The sequence below is a fragment of the Silene latifolia genome, chromosome 10 (assembly GCF_048544455.1).
Source record: "Silene latifolia isolate original U9 population chromosome 10, ASM4854445v1, whole genome shotgun sequence".
Taxonomy (NCBI): domain Eukaryota; kingdom Viridiplantae; phylum Streptophyta; class Magnoliopsida; order Caryophyllales; family Caryophyllaceae; genus Silene; species Silene latifolia.
In genome coordinates, this window is record NC_133535.1 from 154,872,712 (window position 1) to 154,894,174 (window position 21,463).

The window sequence follows — 21,463 nt, forward strand, 5'->3', positions numbered from 1 at the left end:
ATACCGTCAAACCCGCTAAACCAGTTACTCGACCAAGTACACTCGACCGAGTGACACACACTCGACCGAGTACCAATCAAGTATTCGACCGAGTAATACAACTAAAATACGGAATTTTACAGTATTCCCTCTTAAAAAATGAACTTCGTTGTCGAAGTTCGCACATACACTACTCAATCAAAAAGCTACACCAGCAAACTCTCATCACGCCACCAACACCATCTCACTTGTTGGAGCTTGTGTCCTCCAGTTAGTGCGGATAACGTCATTGCACATACACTTGTACGGACAAGTGGGAGCTTGTTGGGGTTGGTGTCCTTAACAGTTAGTGCAAGGACTTATAAACCTCTAAAAGGATCAAAGGGCATACTTTTGGTAATATTATCAGTTGATCCACGTTTATCAATAACGGTTGGCTTGCTAGATAAGTTTGACGTTATTGTCATACAGATGGCGGTGATCAACTGGTCCCTAAAAGTCACACCTATAGGATACGTTCGAGAGATGTGACGGTATGAAAATACTGTCATGTAGATGCCAAAATTGACTAACCAGTTAGTCCGAGTTATTTGACTAGTAATTAGTCAAATATGTGATGTTGAGATATTATATTTAATACGCATTAAATATCATGGGCTAAGGCGAATTAACCAGTTAATTCGTAAAATTAAATATAAGCGATTTATATTTAATTAAATGTATATTGAATATAATTATACAATACTGTTTTGTCGGACACGTATTAATAATTCAGCTAACCCGTATTATTAGCTGATGCCTTAATTTCCGATAACCGATAACAGTTTATAATCAGACCGCATCATATACATTTAGTCATTTGGGCACGGACTACGAGTTAAAATGAAGAGGAAATGGAAAAGCCCATTTCCTCCCCATGGACTCGGTTTGGCCGAGCCTCTCATAGACAAAAGGAGAGTTTCTCCTCTTGTCTAAGCTAACTGATTCATTTGAAACAGAACTAGGGTTTTGAAGAGCATTCTCCTCTGAAAAACCGAGATCTCTCATCTCGAAAAACTCACATCAATTCTCCCAATATTGCAAGGCAATCGGAGAACACCATCTAGCACGAGGGCATATCTCGGACAAGTCTTGGGTGCAACAATGAGGAGGGAATCTCGTTTGATTTCTGTTCTTTACGCCGTGCATCAAAGGACCCGAGGTTGATTTCTATACATTAATCATTTCATTATGTTTTTCGTTTTATGACTATAAATTGCATGTTTAAATTTACGTTATAGTCCTGCAATTAAAGGGTAGTATACGGATATTAACCCACAAGTGGTATCAGAGCGAGGCCACGTGAATTTTTACATGTGTTTTTCATAAAACTATCTTGAAACGATTTTTTGTTTTGTATAAAAATCCGTGCGGCAGCAGTATTTCTCACGGCAGAAATTTTTTTGTTATTGCTGCGTTTTTGGTTGCTCTTGTTGTTGTTTTGTCTCGAAATCCGTACCGTGACTTGTTTACACGGGTTTTTTTCGTTTTGATGTTATGCATATTGTTATTTTACACGATCATTATAACAATATGTTAATGTCTAGCAATTTTGTAGATTTGTTTTCAATCAGTTTTGATCAAAATAGCGTTTGTTTTGTCTCGCCAAAACTGTTTCACGAGGGTTTGAAGTTTTCAGAGGTTTTTGCACTCGATCGACCAAGTTTTTAATCGATCGAGTGGTTTTTCTGACAAGTTTTTGCTCGATCGAGTCCTTGTTGTACTCGATCGACCTGCTTTAAAACCCACGCTCGATCGAGAAGTCCTCGTACTCGATCGAGCAGTATTGCTGATATAAGTCCTCGATCGACCACCAGTGTTGTCGATCGATAAAGGTGGCAATCGGGTCACTCGGGTCGGTTACGGGTCGGGTCAAAGTGGGTCGGGTTATATCGGGTTCGGGTTGTGACGGGTTAGCGACGGGTCGGGTCGGTTACGGTTCATGTCAGGTCATCTTCGGGTCGGGTCATCAGCGGGTGGCAAGTCGGGTCGGGTCTGTATCGGGTCAGACTATAAGCATATATTTTCTCTTATGTATTTAGTTTTAGATGGGTAAATTTATGTTTAAACAATGTGTAGGTATATTAATTGTAATTTTAAGTGAAAATAATTAAGATTAATGTCAATTTGGTCTTATTTACACCATTATTAAGCTAATTCATTATCGGGTCATCTATCGGGTTGAGTCAATATCGGGTCACGTGTCGGGTCGGGTCGGGTTCGGGTTGAAAAAAATAAGGATGTTATCGGTTATCGGGTCGGGTTGGGTCGGGTCGGTTCGGTTTCGGGTCACCTTATTTTCGGGTTATACCGGGTCGGGTTTCAGGCGGATCGGGTCGGGTCCCTCGGGTCGGGTCAGCTTTTGCCAGCTCTATCGATCGAGCACCTCCTGATTAGCACACCCCTCGATCGACTTGCAATTCAGTCGATCGAGCCTTTTTGTCCCTCGATCGAGCACTTATGTCCCTGGATCGAGGGATTTCGTTTTTGACAGCTTTGAAAATTTGTTTCTTTTGATTTAAATTTTCTTTTGGCTTTAATATGTACTTTATACGGATATTGTACACTCGCTATGATTGTGAAACAGTTCACACACGTACCATTAAGTTATTTTAAAGCGTATTTAAAGTGACGGATTGTATTGGATTAAAATTAAATGATAGAAGCGGTTTTATCACATGCATTTTAATCATTAAAAGGTGGTTTGGATAAATTTAACATAATTACGGAATTATGTCACGAATGAATTTGTTTTAGTTGATGCATTTCTATTTATCGTTTATCTTGAATGCCGTGAATGCCTTTTATTACGTATTTAATTTTACAATCAATTGTAACTTAGTGTGGCCTTAGTAGAACGTGTTACCGTAATGATGGAACACGGTCTTGGTTGTATTTTGAGATCTCGTATCTCCGTTTTGGATTTTTCACTTGTAATTACAGTTTTAATTAGAATGTAAATAGGTTTATATTTTGTAATTTTAAATTGTAATTTTTGAGAAGACCAAAGATGGAGACCGGATGCTCTCTCCCGCTACTTGGATCAAGATGGAACATCAAGACAAGCTTTTCGGGTCCAACGGTGGATTCCAAAGTTGTATTATGTTCTTATACTAGGATAGGCCACACTAGGAATTTTTTATTTACGTATTGCATTCCTTTATTTTTATCGTTACGATAATATGCATCATTTTCCGCCTAAAACCAAACCACCTAATAATTGCATGAAAAAACCGACACATATAGAGGTCACGAGTTAGTTTTCATTGACATTCTCATGTCACACGTTTTAAAGCCATCATCCAAATAAATTCATTCACGACAAACGCTAGTTATTCGTTCACTTAAAATGAATTATAATTTAGTTGATGGGATCTTCCTCGTATAAACTAAAATTGAGAACGGTCTTTATAGGTCAAACTCCAATGAGTCCCTTCTTCGTCGGTAGGCATACTATGACCCCTTCTACGTCGGGTAAGTTGGAACCGATTGACCTATTTTATCTCAACACTATGGTCACTCGTACGATCCTGTGACTATGGTGGACTATAGATAGGATTTACGGAAATCTATCGACCAAGAGTTCTTCCTAAGAATTGGCTAAACAACAGTTGGCTTATCAATTTACCGAAATTGAGTCTTGGGATCACTTGTATCATTCTTGAGGGAGATCAATTATGCAAGTGCAAGAGTCTACATGTTAAAATGAATTTTAAAATAGACTTAAATCACCTCGATGAGTTGCTTATTTCGTTTTGTTTTTCTTTCTTTTTCAGTGTAGATCACGTTTTTAAACTGCTAAACAACAAATGGCTGGTTCAAGTGATAACCCAATGCCAAGTGCCACATTGGACCGTGAGTCCTGGCTTAGGATCTTCATAAATCGATGAATCGGTCTACTCGATCAAGAATGATGGATCAAACTTCGCGGACCGGGAGGCGGCATTACGGAATGCTGCCGCTGACGGAAGCTCAAATATCTCTTGGAGCCCATCCCGGCAAACCCAGGTCCCACGGCTAGAGCTGCTGAAATCGCCAAGTTTAACGATTTACGTATGGAAGCGGTGCGATTAAAAACGTACTCATTTTTGCAATGGAACCCAATTTGCGTAAAACGCTTCATAGCCCATGGTGCAAACAAGATTTTCACCACGCTCACCAAGGAATTCTCGAAAGCTCCGAGGATCGTGACTTATGAGCATACCACTCGCTTCTTTGATGCGAGACTCCGAGAAGGGCCAACCGGTTAGCCCACACATTCTCGGATGATTGAGAATGTCGAGAAACCGAGACCTTTAATCGTAACATCAGCGAGAACATTGTTATCGACCGCATACTTCACTCACTCCACGATGGTTATTCGCAATTTAGAGCGAATTACTATATGAATGATTTGAAGAAGACTCCCCATGAACTCCACTCCTCCCTCGTACGCACCGAGAAGGACATGAAGTTCAGTGGGAGCATGAAACAAGATGTTCTCGTTGTGTCAAATAAAGGAAAGGGTAAGGGCAAAGCTCGAGCAAACCTAGCGATGGTAAGGCGAAGTTCAAGAAGTCGGGCTCAGGTAAGAGTGGTCCTGGTGAGTCGAGTAACTCATCAGACGCGACAAAGAGCAAGAAAGATAACATGGAATGCCATCACCGCCACATGACCGGGCACTTTGGAGACGCACATGTCCTGTTTATCATGAGGACTTAAAAGCAGGTCGTGTTAAACCTGTTGGTATGTCTTCTTCTTCTACTTTTATTCATATGATTGAGATTAACCACGCAAGTTACGGAACTTGGGTACTTGATACTGGTTGTGGTTCTCATCTGTGTAATCATGTGCAGGGGCTCCGAAACATCGAACCCCTCGTAAAGGGTGAGGTGGACCTGCGTGTTGGGAATGGAGCAAGAGTAGCTGCCATCTCAAAGGGGACATATGTGATCCAGCTTCCTAGCGGATTTGAGTTATCATTATATGATTGCTATTATGTTCCTAGTCTTTCGAAAAACATTATTTCGGTTTACACTTGACAAACTTGGATTTTCATTTGTAATAGAAAATAATACTTGCATTTTCTCATTACACGATATGATTTACGGCAAGGCAGTCTCCATGAACGGAATTTATGTTTTAGATCAGACCACGGAAATATTACACGTAATGAATAAAAAGTTAAAGGTTGGTGACAAAGATCAAACGTATCTATGGCACTACCGTATGGGACACATTAATGAGAAACGCGTAAAACAGCTCATCAAACATGGAGCTATCTCGGCCTTTGATTTTCAATCATTTGGCACGTGTGAATCATGTCTCATCGGTAAGATGACTCGTATTTCCTTCAAAGGTGTTGGAATGCGCGCTGCTGACCTATTAGGGCTCATACACACGGATGTATGTGGTCCTATGTCAATCACCGCACGAGAAGGCTATAGGTATTTCATCACTTTCACGGACGATTTAAGTAGATATGGCTATGTCTATTTAATGAAGCACAAAAGTGAATCCTTTGAGAAATTCAAGGAATACCAAAATAGGGTACAGAACCTATTGGGTAGAAAGATAAAAACACTGCGTTCGGATCGTGGTGGCGAGTATCTTTCTCACGAGTTTGATCAACACCTAAAGGACTGTGGGATTGCCCTACAGTTAACTCCACCTGGAACACCTCAGTTGAATGGTGTGTCCGAACGGAGAAATCGAACACTACTTGATATGGTTCGATCCATGATGAGTCACACGGTTTTACCTGATTCATTATGGGGTTATGCTCTTATGTCAGCCGCTCTAATCCTTAACCGAAGTCCGTCTAAAGCTGTTGACAAGACTCCATATGAACTATGGAAGGGAACGGTCCCTAACTTGTCCTTTATACGGGTTTGGGGCTGCGAGGCTTATGTCAAGTGGAGACACGAGGATAATCTCGGCCCGCGATCGGTCAAGACATACTTTATAGGTTATCCTAAAGGAACGCTTGGTCATTACTTCTATTCGCCAACCGAACAACGTGTTTTTGTTGCGGCTAGTGCGACATTCTTAGAGAAGGAATTTCTCGAGAATGCAAAGAGTGATAGAACCTTCGACCTGTCGGAGATTCCAGAACCAAGTACCGAGCAACTATTGGAGGAACCTATTCCTTCAATCCCGGCTGCGGTTAACATTCCTGAGGAACCTAGGAGGTCGGGAAGAGTCTCTATTCCTCCGGACAGATACATCGGTATGGTCGAGGAACATGACATAGATGACATTCTACTCTTAACGAGTAGTGAACCCGCAACCTATAAAGGTGCCATGACTAGTTCTGACTCAAAGCTATGGCTTGAGGCCATGCAATCCGAGATGGACTCCATGTATGAGAACAACGTGTGGGATCTTGTTGACTTACCTGCTAAGGTTCGTCCCCTTCAATGCAAATGGCTTTACAAGATAAAGCATTCTGTGGAAGGTCAACAAGATATCTACAAAGCACGACTAGTTGCTAAAGGTTTCACCCAAGTGCCAGGTTTGCACTACGATGAGATTTTTGCACCCGTAGTTATGCTGCGTTCCATTCGGATTATCTTAGCGATCGCCGCTTTTCATGACTATGAAATTTGGCAAATGGACGTGAAAACCGCCTTCCTAAACGGCTTTTTGGAAGAAGAGTTGTACATGGTACAACCCGAAGGTTTCATCGATCCAGTACATCCTAAGAAAGTGTGCAAGCTTAAGCGTTCCATTTATGGACTTAAGCAAGCATCAAGGAGTTGGAATCATCGCTTCGACCAAGTGATAAAAGAAAATGGATTTACTCGATCGGTCGAGGAACCATGTCTATATATCAAGTCGAGTGGGAGCAAGATTGTCTTCCTAATATTGTATGTTGACGACATACTCCTGATTGGGAATGACATACCTCTCTTAACTTCGGTAAAAGTATGGTTGAAAAACCATTTCCAGATGAAAGATCTGGGAGAGGCACAAAGAATTCTAGGCATCCGTATCTATCGAGATAGATCACGACGGATGTTATCTCTCAGTCAGGAGTCTTACATAGACAAAGTCCTAGAGAGATTCAGCATGACTAACTCCAAGAAGGGGTTCCTTCCTATTGCTCCAGGGGTGCATTTGAGCAAGTCTCAGGCACCAGGGACACCGGAAGAAAAAGAGCGCATGACAAGGATTCCTTATGCTTCGGCTATAGGATCAATCATGTATGCCATGATATGCACACGTCCGGACGTGGCATATGCATTGAGTATGACAAGTCGATTCCAACAAAGATCCGGGTGAACCACATTGGTTGGTCATCAAGAACATTCTTAAGTACCCCCGGAGGACTAAAGATTGGGCATTGACTTATGGAGGCTCTCAAAAGCTATGCGCAAACCGGTTCTGTGAGATGCTAGCTTCCAAACGGATCGAGATGACTCGAAATCTCGATCCGGATTCGTTTTACTCTTAATGGCGCTGCATCACCGGAAGAGTTCGAAACAAATCTGTTACAAAGATTCTACGACGAGTCCGAGTACTATGCCGCGTCCGAAGCAACAAAGGAAGCGATATGGATGCGTCAATTCTTACATGGGCTCTCTGTAGTGCCTAGTTCGAATGACCCGATCACCATCTATTGCGACAATAGTGGTGCCATCTTCCAAGCTAAGGAGCCAAAGTCTAGCAACAAGTCTAGACATGTACAACGGAAAGCTCATCTAATCCGGGATTACGTGGAGCAAAAGGAAGTAGTGATAGAAAAGATTGCTACGGATAATAACATAGCAGATCCTCTCACTAAAGCATTACGACAAGATAAGCATGAAGGGCACGTAAATTCCATGGGAATCAAACGTGTTCCTGAGTTATAGTACTCTTTTATGGATCAGATTCATTCTCCTTTGTACTCTATACGACATCATCGTTTTGATATTTTATATATATATTTTGTTTTTCATGTGGAATTGTACGACAATTTTGAACACCACAAAGTGAACTGAACAAACATTATATTTTTTAGTCCTTAATTGCCCACATGAGCTGATAACTCTGGCAATTACTTTGTGACGTTGGTTGATGGTGGGTTCAACGAGCCATAAGTCAACCGGTTGACTGACCAATCACAGAGGCGAGTTATACGGATATCTCGTAGGACACCATTGTGACATCGACGTGGAGTCCTAAATGTTTTATAACATTCGTTGCCCGGTCGTGGATAGGACTTCCATGGTGATCCTAAGAGTCGATTCTTTGACTATCGACTGTCTCTTGAGACTACGGCAGATTTTGGGTGACTTTGGTTTCTTTCTCACGGTCATCCGTAACAGGGGCCAAGTAGATTTTTTCTTGGTCATTTCATGTTGTGCTTAGATCGGAAGGAGTCGAGTTGAAGGAAATATTCAGCCTTTATCGGTACTTGATATTTCTCGGGGCCACTCGAGGAGTCAGAATCGAAATGCATGGCCATGCTCGGATACGGTTCGTTTTATCGCTTAAGTTACTCTCTAGTCGGGAAACCACTCATGATACTGATCGATTGTAAAATACGACCTTTGTGGATCCAGATCTGCAAATTGTTTTACATTGAGTGGGAGAAATTTTAAATGAATATGAGAATCGGTTATCGCACATACACTTGTTCGGACAAGTGGGAGTTTGTTGGAGCTTGTGTCCTCCGGTTAGTGCGGATAACGTCATTGCACATACACTTGTACGGACAAGTGGGAGCTTGTTGGGGTTGGTGTCCTTAACAATTAGTGCAAGGACTTATAAACCTCTAAAAGGATCAAAGGGCATACTTTTGGTATTATTATCGGTTGATCCACGTTTATCAATAACGGTTGGCTTGCTAGATAAGTTTGACGTTATTGTCATACAGATGGCGGTGATCAACTGGTCCCTAAAAGTCACACCTATAGGATACGTTCGAGAGATGTGACGGTATGAAAATATTGTCATGTAGATGCCAAAATTGACTAACCAGTTAGTCCGAGTTATTTGACTAGTAATTAGTCAAATATGTGATGTTGAGATATTATATTTAATACGCATTAAATATCATGGGCTAAGGCGAATTAACCAGTTAATTCGTAAAATTAAATATAAGCGATTTATATTTAATTAAATGTATATTGAATATAATTATACAATACTTGTTTTGTCGGACACGTATTAATAATTCAAACTAACCCGTATTATTAGCCGATGCCTTAATTTCCGATAACCGATAACAGATTTATAATCGACCGCATCATATACATTTAGTCATTTGGGCACGGACTACGAGTTAAAATGAAGAGGAAATGGAAAAGCCCATTTCCTCCCCATGGACTCGGTTTGGCCGAGCCTCTCATAGACAAAAGGAGAGTTTCTCCTCTTGTCTAAGCTAACTGATTCATTTGAAACAGAACTAGGGTTTTGAAGAGCATTCTCCTCTGAAAAACCGAGATCTCTCATCTCGAAAAACTCACATCGCTTCTCCCAATATTGCAAGGCACCGGAGAACACCATCTAGCACGAGGGCATATCTCGGACAAGTCTTGGGTGCAACAATGAGGAGGGAATCTCGTTTGATTTCTGTTCTTTACGCCGTGCATCAAAGGACCCGAGGTTGATTTCTATACATTAATCATTTCATTATGTTTTTCGTTTTATGACTATAAATTGCATGTTTAAATTTACGTTATAGTCCTGCAATTAAAGGGTAGTATACGGATATTAACCCACATCACTAACATACGGTTCACTATCGCATGGCACACATCTCAATTCTTCATTTTACCCGGAGCGCCCTTTCGGGTTTTCACTCCGTCCTCGGTCATTTAGCCAATCTTGCTTAGGCGCCCGCCCTTGCGGGTTTTCACCTAGCCGGGTTATTATTCTTTTTTTTTTCTACCGTTTTCATAACACCGGTCCAAGATTTCCCACCCCCCCCCCCCCCCCTCCTCCCGACCTGATCCGGATCTAACCAGAAGAGCCCTGGCCACCCCAGCCCGAGTACAGGTTTATCTGTGAGGTTTGTATAAAGTTTAAGTATTTTGAGTGTAACCCTTCTGCAATGTTAATATGATTTTGAGTAAATAACCATGAATTACATTTCGGCCCATTAATTGAGTTCTTTTAGCTTAGTTTTATTAACCTTATTTATTTATGGTCATACTACTAAATACTACAGTACTACCATACGACGGTCGCTGAAGTTATTAGCGACAAGCTGTTTAGTTACCAACCAAATTCCGTCTCCAATTCCGTCTCTAAACAAATTAGCTACCGAATATTGAAGGCTTGCTACGAAATATTCAGTCTCTATATAAACTTTCCTTGGTAGCGAAAGATTGGACCATAACCTATTCAAAATAAATGAATTTGGGAAAACTTTGAGCATAATAGTTGAACCGAAATGACACGTTCTCTTATAACTCAAAATTGAAATGACCCGAATCCTGCCCGGTTGACCTGTTTGCCAGGCCTAGAAGGCTAGAACTGGCCATGCTCTTTAGTGGGCTTTTTATAGTCTCATTAGCTCCAATCCTTATTCTGTAGGACGTCCACTTCTTGGGCTATTCTTTAGTGCAGCCCATAATATTAGACTTATATCAACATGTCTCTAAATCCAATCAACAACTCTCATGTAATCACCAAAACCAATACCGCTACACTATACTGAACACGTCTTATCAAACTTCCCCACGCTTAAGCCTTTGCGTCTTCGAGAAAAACTTGGAAATTTAGACAATACCCACATATAATAAGGTCTTATATGAAAAGCATGGAGGTAATCCTATCACGAGCAATATACATCAACTCTCAATCGCCCTCTTTATATCTTCCCTCAAAACAACGACAAAGTCGCATTATCAACAAAGCTCCTTAAGAATAAAATTTGGATGAGAAAGCACAAGTCAATCGCGTAGTCACAGATTTTTGTGTCGAGGTTATCAACAAGGTCTAGTATATGAAAAAAGTTTGAATGAGAAAGCACACATTCAATTGCCTTTTGATTTATTTACGGATGCGAGTATATTCAACACGATAATAAATCGATTGTAATCTTAATGACATTAACGCTCAACATGATATCGCTTTATAATAAAGTTGGTCATCTTCTATTGTATATAATTACAACTACCTACTATATTTGTTAATCATTTGTTGACATTTAATTATGGACAGAATTATGCACAGATAATAAAGGTTTCTTAACTTGTGTACTTTGTTGACGTTGGTCTTCTAAAGACAAAAGACGGATTTGTAATTAAAGATGACGATTTTAGGCTTTAAATCCCTTGTTTCAATATGTCTCGAGTTTTAATCAACAACACTCACACAATTCATTACTTTCCGAACATATAAAATATCATAAAATGAGAATTTAAGCAATAACACCCTTGATGAAGATTCTAGTGATTTCATAGAACAATTTAAACTTACTATACGTCATGATTTGTCATATAACATCAATCTTTTTGTTCTTAACATTTAGTACCTTGATCGATCTTCATTAGTTAATTGATAGACAATGTGTAACAAGTTATAGTTGCTATATCGCAATTTATACCACGGTAATACTGTGATATGATCTGATCACGTTAAAAGTGATAATATTATCATGAAAAGTGACCATTTTATATTACCTTATTACAAGGCTTATTTTGGCCTTCTAACGTGTTTGTTACACCCCACAACATTGCAACAATTTTGTTCCTTATACATTGTACCTCGCAGAAGATAACTTTTACCACAATTTACTAAATTTATCGAATCGAATAGAGAAGAAGAATTTATATAAATATAATTAAAAACTTTTATCCATTTACTAAATACAAATAATTACTCTGTATTAATCATACGTACAAAATATGAATTACTCCGTATAAATCATGCTTGTATAGTTATTATTAATACTAATAAACCATCCTATACAATTGGAAAAGTGATGGAATATTCTTAAACCGCTATTAATTGTATAAAACTATACGTATAATCATATGTAGAATAATAAACAATAGGTCTTGGTATAGACGGGTGGGGCGAACAAACGGGTAAAGACTTCTAATAAAATGGGTAGGGGGGACAAGGTGGGGCACCCCCATGTGCTTCCCACTTTATGGCAAATGGGTATTTTGTGAGGGAAAATGAAATCCGTCTATACGTATAGACGGATAGTGTCCGTCTATAATGAGAATTTGTGAATAATAAAAATAATAATAATAATACTATACGTATAATCATATTCTTAAACGGTACTTTAACTTCAACACTGCAAATCTGCGTCGAAAGTACGCCGCAGACATTGTCAGGACGTGACGGCACGCATTACCATATGTAAAACTATCCACCACAGCCGGGCAGACCTTCCTAAGACCATCCCCAAGCAGTGGTCACGCTAATTAGGTCACGACCCGATTTTACTCTTAATCCTACCTTATTAACCTTGACCTATTTTCACCCTCTCAAGCGAGGAAGGTCGCGACGACCTGGCATTAACCCAATCATTTTCCACTTCACAACATTCTCAATCATACCCCACTATCATATTATATACTTTTATTTATTATTTTTTTATTGTCCAACCAATAAAAAGTGTCCACCTAGAAGGTCACCAAGGTGGTCAATTTGCTCAACAATGGTCACAAATTGACCTTTTGATGCAAAAGGTCACAAATTAACCATCAAAGGCCACCAATTATACTTCCTTAATTATGTCATTAGCATGACCAAGCAAGGTCATGACCTACCAATTGACCTTGCTTGGGCATGGTCTAAGCTTAATTTGGATTTCTGCGGCATTCAGGTTGTCACCGACTAGAATAAGCTTCTTCTCATGCATGTCAAGATGCATCGAATGAAGTTTTCCTAAATCAATTAATCAGGTTATATACGGAGTCCGAAATAAACAAGTTATTACTACAAAGAAAAGGCTAGTTAGCGACCAACTGATGTTTATAAATTAGTCGCTAAAGCCAATTAGCAACCAAATTTCAGTAGTCGCTGTAGACCCAGTCGAAGATTCCAATTAGTCGCAAAATTAGTCGCTAATCTGCAACCATCTAAATTGGTTTCTAATTAGCGACTAACAAGAACAGATGCTAATTAGCAACCAAAGTTTGGTTGCAAAATGTATTTAGAAGTTTTTTTTTAAAAAAAAGTGTATATATACCGTAGAGCTCAGAGATTAACTTCATCGCATTGTGAAATTCCTTTTCATTGTTGAACCCAAGCTGGAATATGACGGTAACCTTAAACAAAATATTAAAGACGAAACAATTAATTGAATAAAACATATTCTCCGAGATCTCCCTAATCTGTCACAATTATTTGTGTACCGTTAAGGTTAAATTATTTTGATAAAAACTAATTAGTTAAATAAATGACAACGATTAATAAAGTATATGACTTTCGAAATATTATTAATTAGAAAAGCGACTTACCTCTTTTTCACTCGGTGGATTGGAAGAAGAAGCATGATGAGTGATACTACTCATGTTGAGAAATGAGAATCTTCGAGATCGAAAGGAGAAGAAATAATTATAATTATTGTAGATGAAACCAATTTTTCTCTCTGTAGATGAAACCTATTTAACATCTGTTTATATAGTGAAAATTAGTAGAGGAAAAGCGCGTAGTTTTTGTGCATTCACACATAAACATTCTTCATTTAGTAAATAAGTAGATAGAAGGAAATTGCGTAAGACCCTTTTATCTATAAGCCAAGTGATTAAGTAGTTACTCTCCGTTCCGATCAATTGTTATCTTTTAGTTTTGACACAAAGATCAAGGAAAAGGGAATGAGTCGATTATTAAATAACAAATTGAACAAATTGAGTATGAATGATCAAATTATTCATCAAGTTCATTTTTAAAATAGAAAGAACAACAATTTATCGAGACACTCAAAAATAAAATAGGATAACAAATGACCGAGAGTATAAGGTATTACAAAAGGTTCACAAAAATCGTCTAAAACAAAGTATTCATTTTATTATAATTACGCCTTATTGAATATAATATTGTTATTACTACTTTAAGAAATGAGGAGTTGATGACACATGCATGCTATAACCTAGAGAATAACAAAAATTCGTCCTATTGATTGATTGAAATTGGGTTGTAGACAAAGTTACAATCCTTATTATTACTCCCTGCATTCCGGTTAATTATTGTTTTTTTGATTTTAACAGAAAGACCAAAAAAAAAAAGGGGCCAATTACAAAATGATAGAGTGTGAATGATCAAATTGTTCATCAAGTTTATTCTTAAAATAAAAAAAAGGACAACAATTAACTGAGACATCCCAATATGAAGAATGACAACAAATGACCGAAACAGAGGGAGTATATTATAAGTACAACATATCGATCTTATAAGGTGATTGTAAACGATTTAATCGAAAATTCATAGTACACGAACAATAACTCAGTTAATCGTCTCTATTCTCTATAATTTACTCAAGTGGATTTTATATTCCAACACACCCCCTCACTTGTGAGCCCACTTAAAGATCGGTCTGGAGGGATTGTACATCCTCACAGCCGTCACAGTGCTCACTCGACCCGAGGGACTGGACTGGACTTCCTTTTTGCCTTGGGCTCTGATACCATAATAAACACGAGATGGGTCTGCCTTACCCGCGGTGGAGGAGAGAAGTCTAACTCACAAGCCCAAGAATGCTCTTATCTCCCAAAACCAATTGGCAATGGGAGAAACACCCCTAGGCCTTATAAGATAGACAATCTCTCTCTTTTTCACTGATGTGGGACTCACAAGTGGATTTATACTCCAACAAGTATTAAGAGAAAGATTCTTTTACGAAGACCTTGGAGAACAAGGGAAGCTTTTTCTATATATATCAATCTATGCGTAGAATCATTGTATTATATCACATGTATGAGATAATCTGATAATGTTAGACTTTCATGTCACAGCACTCACAAGCAAATAAAGCAATATATAGAAGGTTGAGTTGTTGTAAATCGAATTTACGCTTGATTTAACAAAGGTATGATAGCTAGTTGGGTTTTCTCATTGTTGTGATCTTCCATTTTTAATGGATCATAAAATTTCTCAATAAATTAGTTATATAATTGTATTTAGATTTTTTTTATTAAAAAAAATCAAATATTATATCAGTAAATAAATACTCAAAAAAAGTACTTAAATTCACAAAATTCGTATGAATTAGCAAAAAGTTATCATACATACAAATCAATTAAAAAATTATTTTACATAAATTGATCGACATTGGCAAAAAGTCACCTTACTTACCGATGTGGTAATTTATTTTCCATTAACTAATATTTATCTAAACTATACTAGGTAAGTCGATCATTTCATTATTTAGTAGGAATTAACAAGTTTTGGGACATTGCAAGCTAGCAAACAACTCTCAAATTGTCAAATAACTCATGCTAGTTTAAACTATCCACGATTTTAAAAGTTAAAACTTCACATGATCATGCACTTGTAAATTGTAATGGAGAACTTTAATTTTGTCAGAAGATAACCAGACTCTCCTTTCATTTAAAATTATATACTCCGTACATTTTAGTGAATAAATGATCACCAGACCAACTCTTCTTAACAAATGTATATATGGAAGGCCTCCTTAACAAATTTATTATCATGATAATAGTTCAGGGGCCCCCAATGTATATGATTAAGAAAGAATCTCACTAAATATAGTTTTTTTTATATAAAAACATAAAAATAAAGATTAAAATACATATTTATTAATACTTATTTATAAATTATTGATGATTAATAATTTATAACTAAAGGTTAATATTTATCTAAAATATATACTAATAAAAACATTTTTATTAATACCACAACTTATTCAATCATTCATTCTCCAAGTCAAGATTCCCAAAGACTTTGGAGTGGTTGGATTCTTTTGAGATACCTTACTTGGGCAAGAAGATTATTCCTAAATAAGTAGTTACGTACTCTATCACAATATCATTGCATGTGATGCAGTTACGTGTGAACATTGATATTGATATACATCGAATAGGTTATGATGATATTAATGGTATTATATACAAGAGATGATAACCATTTATTTACATTCTTCGTCTAAGACTCCAATAGTCTGTCATTTTTTATCTTTTCTAATTCGGATGTCTCATTTAATAATTGTTTGCTTTTTCTATATTAGAATTGTTTTTCGATGTATGATTTAATCATCCATACTTAATTACTTATTATGTCTCACTTAATTATTTACCCTTTTCTCTATTTCGTCATTGGATTATATTGACGACCCTAAAAATGGTCTAACATTATCGACTACGTTTTTCATAATTTTGTTGCGATAATTATCACACCTAAATTAATTTTAGCTTCGAATTGTTCTTCTTTAAAATGAGTGATATATATGGATATGAATTTTTAGTGTGCAATGCTAGTAATTACTCTTATTCATTACGCGTATGTTTTGTTGCATGGATAATCTGTAGAAAAGTAAATGCATATTGAGGCATGCATGTGTTTGTAATACACTAATACGTATGCCCATATAAAGAAATGAGGCTATTTACCAATATTTGAGTAGCACGAATAAACACATACGGAGTAGTTAATTGGGCTATTAAATTACTCTTCCCTCTCAATTACTTGTTAGTCTTTTATATATATTATGACGGGTATTTTATTCAAAGGAAATTGACAACATCAAATTATGTCGAGGGCCCATCAAGTCTAATTAACTAAAAATATGTTGGAGTATAAATCCACTTGTGAGTCCCACATCGGTGAAAAAGAGAGAGATTGTCTATCTTATAAGGCCTAGGGGTGTTTCTCCCATTGCCAATTGGTTTTGGGAGATAAGAGCATTCTTGGGCTTGTGAGTTAGACTTCTCTCCTCCACCGCGGGTAAGGCCAGACCCGTCTCGTGTTTATTAAAATAGTTAAATTCCGGTGATTTAGTGCCTAATTGTGTTACTGTCGGATTATGTCGTTTGGTTTTAATTTTGGCAACTTAATTGTTGTAATAGCTTGATGAATGGTGATGATCAAGGGATGCTTCGCTTGAAGAATTGAGAAATCAAAACCACTTTGGAGAAAGTCAAGCCTAATTACCAAGTCAACGAAAGTCAACATCAAGTGGTAAAAAAAAAGTCAAAGTCATGTCAACCCTAGTCAAACACGACTCAAGAACGAAGTCAAGGAAGGCCATTAGAAGAAAATTAATAAGCCACGAGTCAAGGGGTAGTTAAGGCGGAATTATGGTACGAGCAAAGAGGTGACGCAACAGGGGTCCTCAAACTTTGATAACAAACTCGTGTTGGTGTCGTGTCTGAAGATCTTGGAGATAATCTTATATCAGACATCACATTGATTTTCATCCTGATTATTGAGGTACTTTAGTGACCCTAAGCCTCGAGTTCAAACCGCCCTCCCACATCGTTATACTATAGTTAAATAGATCACTAAATTAGTTAGACAAAAATGATCATCGGAAACTTGTGCTACCAAAAGACATAAATCCTAGCCTCGCCCCTACAAACATCACTCACCTCATTGGCATGTAGGTCTACAAATAAACGCTTTCAGCTCTGAGCGCCTTAATACAGTAGAATGCCTTTTTCCGAGCAGACAGTCCAAAAGCTGTCACAGACCATGATATAAAACAATTTTACAGTAGTGCCTCAAACGTTGTCGATTGAGAAATATAATTACCTTGCTATAAAACATCCTAAATAGCTAACAAAGTAACAATGGAACATCCTAAATACCTAGTTTATTTGATATGTTCAGCTTAGACACCTAGATATCTTATCAACCAAAGATTACAATTCCTAACAAAATTTGGGGAAGCAAAATCAAACAAGCCCATAAAATTCAATCAAAACCCTAAACTTTACACAAACAATTTATACAACAAAATGCACAATTAAACCTTGAAAGGGCGAATTTTTATGCCGATGTGACCATTTATGCTTTTGATCAAATTTTGTATCCTCCGATGATAGTCAATTAGAACACAAAATGAAGAAAAAGCCATTTATTCACTAAAAAAATAAAAAAAAATAAACCCAAAACTGTGAATAATGACGAAAATACACACCTCTGGCTTAGTGAGATTGGTGATATTTCTACATTGACATAAAACATATACATAACCATGGGAAACATAAAGTGAAAGCAATGGTTTCCAGAAATTAGTCACGGGCATCAACTTTGGAGCTTCAATATTGCATTGTTGATCTATTTTGTAGATAAAAGTAAAAGTTGGGCTAACTCTTAATTGAGCCCGTCTTATCATGAGTAGTCTTATAGAATAATTAATTATATGTACAATCAATACGAATACTCGTATTTATAATCAACCATGCTTCTAATATATATATATATCCATCCTATACATGTGAAAATCGATGGAATATTCCAAATCTACGCCTTAAATCCCGAAAATCTACATTAAATCCATCTTATACATTTGAAAATTGATGGAAATTTACGAAACTTATACTTTAATTCCGAAACAATAGGCAAATAATCCATCCTATACATTTGAAAATTGATGGAGAATTTTTAAACTAATCTGTAATAGTGTTATGAAGTAATATATGTGTATTAATCCATTCTATAATACTTAAAAACGATTTTTTTAACATGTGTCTATTTAGGCTCAAGTTAGAAAAATCCTACTTAAAAATTACTCCAAATTATGAAATAGTGCAACTATTCGGGTCATCATGCGTAACTTTGTTTAGCAAAATTACAGAACATATCTTCCTGAGGCACTTCTCCATTTCGTGGCCATCCAAGTCCGGTCCGCCTACGATAGTTAGTTTCTTCTCTGCCATATCCAAGAAAAACCCGTCTATTTTTCCTACATTCGATCAATAGCGAATTTAATCATTTCATAGTAACATTCCAAAAAAAAACAAAAAATTGAAAATAACTAATTTAGATTTAAGAGTATGAGATGAGATGATACCATAATAGTCAGAGACTATATTGAGTGCCTTTCGCAGTTCTTTTTTGTCCTTAAAACCCAATTTAAAAACCATTTTAACCTTACACAGAAAAAAGACCATGGTAAGTGTATGGTTAACCCAATAACGAAAGTTTCGTAAGCTGACTGGAGCAGGCTACTATGAGACAAAAGATCTTCTTTACGTACTAAAAAGATTAAATTCGGAACTATTATATATCCAAGGTCCAATATTGAAATAAACTCGTGTTTTAAATAAGCATACAACACATCAACACCAAAGTAAGGCGAAGTTTTTAATGAAACTTGTTTTTAATGAAACTTGTGAGATGAATAGTGTGAGTATGTAAGTATACAACAAGGAGTGATAATTTTTATCATGGAAATGCTAGACTATTAACATTGTGTCTTGTGTGATAATGTCTTGCCATAAAATTATGTTATTAATCACTACACAAAAACGAGTTAAATAAAATGGTTGTACAACCTATAAACTCATTTGATGATAACAATCAAAAGAAAGTACTTGTATGCTTTTTTTTATATCGCGGTCTAATACAAGATTAATTCGTTGACTAAACATAATAATAGCAACCACTACTAATTAATCGAGAATTCGAGACTAACTAATCGAGTTTAGAATACATGTACCTTCGTATTCTTGAAAGAGGACGATGATGGAAGAGTATTCATGTTGATCGAGCCTTTTGAAGACGGAGATTAATTAATTTATAAATTATAAATAAAATGTAATAATTGTGTGAATATATGAGACTAATAAATGTATAACCCAAGCTACTTTAGAAGAGTTTATATAATGTAATTTAGGGAGAGGGGCTAATTGGCTAAGGAAGATTCCTCTTTGTGCATTCACACATACAAAACACTTGACATAGTAAGTAGAGTAATAGAAGAAAGCTCGTCGAAGAGTTAAACGCGTAATCTCGTAGGGAAACTTACACTCAAGTACTCAGCCAACGAGTCGAGGGGACCGACTGATAATTTATTCATTAAAATATACATAAAATTAAATAATGTGAAACGAAAAAAACATACACGCTTTTTAATTCTTATCTTATTAACAAATATAGGTTTATTATGTTAACCGGATTTGTAAATTGCGTATGTGTTTAGCAAAACAAATTGAAACAATTAGCAACTTTTAGCATTGTGATTGCATGTGCATGATTCTTCTTATTTGGTAAGATAAAGTAGTTGTTTTGATTCATGCATTATTCTCTCACGTAATTACACTTTGTTTGAAGATGTATATATTTCGAGTAACTTATTTGATTAAAGTAATAATTTATTTTAGATTATTTCCTCCCGATTCCCTATTTTTGTAATTTTGATTTTAAATTATTTGCTTATTTTCTTCATTTTATTATTTTGATATGCGAAGTTTGTCTAAAAATACATATCAATAATACACATCTACATTATATTTTTAAAGCAATACTCCGTATAAAAGAAACTTGACACGTTTTCAAAAAAAAATATGTAAAAGTAGCATTTCGGTTTGTTTATAAACAACTAGTAACGTAAATATAGCGGTATTGGGGCCCATTTTCAAAACTTCGCACGGGATCCCCGAAATCTCGGAGACAGCCCTGCAACCACACTCCATTCCTACTCCCCTTATCTCCTCCCCCTGTCCCTTCCCTCCTTCCCCCTCCCCTAATTTTCTGTCCACTTTTCCTATCCAAAGACCCTTAGTTTGAGATTTTAATAATACTTTCCCAAATTGTTGTTAATGCACGCTTTAACACTGAACAACTAAAAGTAGGGAGAAGTAAAAACACAATAAATTTCAGGAAACACAATAAATTTCAGGAAATTGTAAGACTAGATTTGAGACCTTTTTCTAATTCACAAATTCTCATTAAATACGAATATATCCGTCAACAAGTTGAAGACGGGTCAAGTAATACCTAAGTGGATAGATAAGACAAAAGTAGAATGTTTAGCTTTTGTCTTATATACCAACTTAACTGTATTACTTATTCGTCTTCAGCTTGTAACGGATATCCGCATCTTCAATCAGATTTGCTAGTTCTAATTTGATTTCACTCCAATTTTTTTCTCTCTTTTACTTTATCAATTGGGACTCAAACAACAAAGATCCCCAAGTTAGTTACAACAGAACTATTCGCAAACAGACGCCAAATATAGACCTGCCTTATCCTTATCGACTCCTACTTACCCTGTTATTTGTAGAGTTAATAGTCGATTACAAATAGTGAATTTAGAGGTTCACGACCAGCATTGCCAACTCCTGGCCTATAAATTTGGTTTAGCAAAGTTCAGCTAATATAAATTCAGTTCAAAAAATTACGTCAAAAAAGAACAGGGCCTATGAGCTGGACTTTTAACAACTTATAGAATCTGAACTCTATATGTTTGATAGATAAATGTCACATGTTATACATAAAAAATTAAATTACATAAAATTATATTCACACCATTTTGAATCCCCCTTAAACTAAAAGAATAAGACTTCTTCAAAAATTTCCCGCCAAAATGAATTTGGCTATAACTGGG

General features: G+C 36.7%; 2 long non-coding RNA genes across 2 annotated transcripts; both read right to left on the reverse strand.

The window, feature by feature from the left end:
- Positions 1-12,496: 12,496 nt before the first annotated feature.
- Positions 12,497-13,669, reverse strand: LOC141609396 (uncharacterized). Its single transcript, XR_012527400.1, has 3 exons — positions 13,413-13,669; positions 13,142-13,220; positions 12,497-12,837 (listed from the first exon to the last, which is right to left on the reverse strand). It is a non-coding gene; the product is annotated as an uncharacterized LOC141609396 (long non-coding RNA).
- Positions 13,670-18,320: 4,651 nt separating this feature from the next.
- On the reverse strand, positions 18,321-19,707 carry LOC141609397 (uncharacterized). Its single transcript, XR_012527401.1, has 3 exons — positions 19,574-19,707; positions 18,926-19,004; positions 18,321-18,817 (listed from the first exon to the last, which is right to left on the reverse strand). It is a non-coding gene; the product is annotated as an uncharacterized LOC141609397 (long non-coding RNA).
- Between the last annotated feature and the right edge of the window lie 1,756 nt (positions 19,708-21,463).